This window comes from Onychomys torridus, chromosome 4 (genome assembly GCF_903995425.1).
Source record: "Onychomys torridus chromosome 4, mOncTor1.1, whole genome shotgun sequence".
In the NCBI taxonomy this organism is placed as follows: Eukaryota; Metazoa; Chordata; class Mammalia; order Rodentia; family Cricetidae; genus Onychomys; species Onychomys torridus.
Window position 1 is genome coordinate 116,647,228 of NC_050446.1, and position 4,428 is coordinate 116,651,655.

Consider the following 4,428-nt stretch of genomic DNA (forward strand, 5'->3'; position numbering starts at 1 on the left):
CATAATAGCCCTCAATGCCACTTAATTACCCCCATTTTGCAGACGTGGAGACTGAGGTTCAGGATCAGATTTGCTATTTCCTCTAGAACAGTGGTTCTCAACCTTCCTAATGCTATGACTCTTTAATATAGTTCCTCATGTTGTGGTGACCCCCAACCATGAAATTATTTTCATTGCTACTTCATAACTGTCATTTTGCTACTGTTATAAATCGTAATTAAATATCTGTGTTTTCCAATGGTCTTAAGCAGCTCCTGTGAAAGGGTCGTTCATCCGTCAAAGGGTCAAGACCCACAGGTTGTGAACTGCTGCTCTCGAACAATGTGCCCCCATCCACTGAGGCGCTGGTCATGTCTGTACATGCTGCAGTGGTAGCGCTGAGCAAATCCTAAACTATGTTCCCTCTGGCCCATTCCCAGAAAAACTATCTGATGTGCTCTAGCAAAAGCCTTGAACCAGGTCTGTGTGGACACAGAGCACTTGACTAAAGGGCTAGCCTGGTGTTAGTGACATGGCTGGGATGGACAAGCACCAAGGATTTCCTTAGAGTTCCAGTAGGCCTCCAGTTTCCTCAAAGCCATGGGCAAAGGCGGAGCTGTGACACTCAGGGAGATGCCAAAGCCCTCCCTGGGCAGCACTCCACCAGCATGACCGAGGGGTGAGACCACAACACATTGTGAAGGAAAGAGGAAACCCACACACCCGAAAGGGGAGGCTGAACCTGCCAGTCTCCGGAGTCAGGGTGAGGGGCTGCACCTTCTCCTATCCCACTAGGTCACACCGGTGTCTGGGTTAAATAGTGAGTTCCAGGCCAGCCAGGGTTACAGATCAAGACCTTTTCTCAGAATAAAAACAAAAAAAAAGGAAAAGAAAATCAACCGGGCTGTGTGTTTGGGAGTAAGTGTTAAGTAGACAGGGAAGGAAAGAAATTGCTAAAAAAAAAAAAAAAAACACTTAACTAGAAAAGAGTTGAGAAGACCAGCCTTCGGAGGTGGAAGAGTATTCTAGGCAGGGGGAACTGCAGATGCAAACACCCTGAGCAAGGAAAAGGTGCATATTCAAGGACTAAAAGGACAGTGTGTAGAGGTGGGATGAAGGGCAAGTGACAAGACCAGAGGGCGTGGCAGCAGAGCCACTGGTGGCTGAAATGTTAGAGACTGTACTTAACACTTTCAAGCAACACAGTGACTATCTGAAAAAAGAAGATGGCAAGAGAGGAAGAGGCCGGAAGGGGTGAGAGGGGAAGGCCAGAAGAACGGAGAGTCTCTTCTTTTTTGGAGGGCGCTAGGAATTGAGCCCAAGGCCTGGTGTATGTAAGGAAAATCTCACAGCACCAAGCTACACACCAGAGCCCGGTTTTGTTTCTTCTTCTTGTTTTTTTCTTTTCATTTTTTTTTTTCTGAGACAGGGTTTCTCTGTGTAGTTTTGGTGCCTGTCCTGGATCTCGCTCTGTAGAACAGGCTGGCCTTGAACTCACAGAGATCTGCCTGGCTCTGCCTCCGAGTGTTGGGATTAAAGGCATGCGCCATCACTGCCTGGCTTCTTCTATTTATTTATTTATTTGTTTGTTTGTTTGTTTGTTTATTTATTTATTTGTGCTATCTATTTATTTAATGTTTTATTAAATCTTTATTGACAAATAATTCACATAGTACACAATTTGCATGATTGCACAATTTGATAGAATTTAGTCCAGCATCCTCACAGGCCCATGACACCATCACCACTTTCTATTTTACAACATCATTGTCTTCAATTTCATACACACGTATAATGTATGGTGATTACATTCCACCTTATTTTTTTTTTAATTAATTTATTTATTGTGTATATAGTGCTATGCCTGCATGTGTCTCTACAGGTCAGAAGAGGGCACCAGATCTCATCCCAGGTGGTTGTGAGCCACCATGTGGTTGCTGGGACTTGAACTCAGGACCTCTGGAAGAGCATTCAATGCTCTTAACCACTAAGCCATCTCTCCAACCCTATTTTTTTAATGAACATAATATTTGCAATTGTAACCATTTTTAAGTTCACAATTCAGTGGCATGGATTACATTCAAGATATTAATTACATTCATGATATTCATTAATTACACTCATATTAATTACATTTGTGGTATTCATTGATTACATTCGCAGTATTTATTCAATAACTATATTTATGATATTCATTAATTACATTAATTGTATTGATTTATTACATTCATGATATTATGTCCTGATACTACTGTCCATTTGTGGGGCTTTTCCATCACACAAAACAGAAACTCGCCGGGCAGTAGTGGCGCATGCCTTTAATCCCAGCACTTGGGAGGCAGAACCAGGCGGATCTCTGTGAGTTCAAGGCCAGCCTGGGCTACCAAGTGAGTTCCAGGAAAGGTGCAAAGCTACACATAGAAACCCTGTCTGGGGCGGGGAGGGGAACGACAAAAAAAAAAAAAAAAAAAACCAGAAACTCGGGGCTGGAGAGATGACTCAGCAGTTAAGAGCACTGACTGCTCTTCCAGAGGACCTGGGTTCAATTCCCAGCACCCACATGGCAGCTCACAGCTATCTGTAACTCCAAGATCTGACACCTTCACTCACACAGACATACATGCAGGCAAAACACCAATGCACATAAAACAATAAATAAAAAGACCCTTTAAAAAAAAACCCAGAAACTCTGTACTTAGGAAATCATTGTTCTCTATATTCCTTTCTTCTCCAACTTGAGATAACGTCTAATCTTTCTATCTCTATGAATTAGTATATTCCATATATTTCATGTAATACAATTCTATGGTATTTTTAATTATGTGTATTGCCTTTGTGTGGGGGTATGTGTGTGCATTTGACTACTGTGCCTGCCAAGGCCAGAGGTGTCAGATCCCCTGGAGCTGGAGTTTCAGGCTGTGAGCCACTGGATGTGGGTGCTGGGAATTGAACTCAGGTCCTCTTTAAGCACAGTAGGTGCTTAACCTCTGAGTCATCTTTCCAGACCCAGGTTTGTGTCTTGAGTCAGAATACAGGAAGACTACTTGCCTCAACTCAAAGGCTTGCAGGCCGGTAATCCTCTGGATGGCCTCTGCACTCTCTGCTCCCTGCTTGACTCACTCACAGTGTGTGCCCTTAGTCATAACGGCATTCATTCCTTGCTGGTGGTATGGCATAGGCTATGCCCAGCACTTGCAATAGACCCATTTATATTTACAATAACCTTCAATTAAGGCAGGGGATGTAGTTCACTTGGTAGAGTATTGCCTAGCATGCTCAAGGCATCACACAGACCAGGAGTGATGGTGTACACCAGAATCCCAGCACTCTGGAGCCGGAGGTAGAAGGATCCAAAGTTTAAGGCCATCCTTAGTTGGATAGAGATTTCCCGGCCAGCCTGGGCTACATGAGACCCTGTCTCAAAAACCAAAACACTCCTCCTCTCTAACTTTTAACTTAACGGTTGCCATTTTAGTAGGAGCAAATAACCTGAGTGATTAAATAAGGGTCCTTAGACTGATACCCTAGCATGTAAACAAACTCTGGTCCCTCAGACAGAATAGTCTAGGCCTCTTCTTGAGCTAATCTCACCCACCTCACACTGTTTAGGAACAATCCCTGAATTCTCCAGTAACTGCCACAGAATTTGCCTCAACCTCCAGTTTCCTGCCAGAAAGAATTCCTAAGAAAACCAGCCTCACAGACGATAAGAAGGTAAAACCAGATCTAGGGTGATTAGCCACTCTGGTTTTGTCTGAGAATGAGTGGATCCCCATGCACGGTTCTGAATGCAGAAAGGTCCCGGACAAAACAAGACTGCTTGGTCAGCTGAGCGGGCTGAGTGCTCAGTAAGCATCATCCTCAGTTCCTGCTTTCTCTTTCACCCACCCACAAGGCTATAAAAAGGTAGCCAGCGTCTACTCCTCTACCTTCCACTTTGGTGCTTGGAACTCTGAGGGCACTGCATGGGGTGCAGGGGCACTGTGCGGAGCAGCCAGCCCCAAGGGTTCACGAAGGAATTCACAGTTCCCCAGGAAGGAACCTCCCTCTGGGGTGATTCTAGTTGTCCCTGTGGTGTCCTCCTGGGCTTAAAATTCTTGTTAGGACTTGCTTCCCCAAGAGAAGGTCCCAGGGCCCTAAAATTCTCTGATAGATTGGGGTCCCATGACAAAGCCACAAGGAGATGGTTATGAGGGAAAGGAAAGGGAAACCAGGCTCGGGCCTTGCACGGATGCCGAAGCGGGAGTTCCCACAATGAGTCTGTGCTGGATGAGGAAACTGAGGCTCCGCGGTCAAGTGAAGGGGTTTGCTGAAGAGCGTGCAGGAAGAGCTGCGTTTGACAGCTGTGGCAAGCCGCCTTCGGCACTTTCCTCGCTCTTTTAGGAGCAAGTCCCCCCACTTGTCCGGGCTTGTCACAAGCTCCGTTTTGCTCTCTCCACCCTCCCGGCT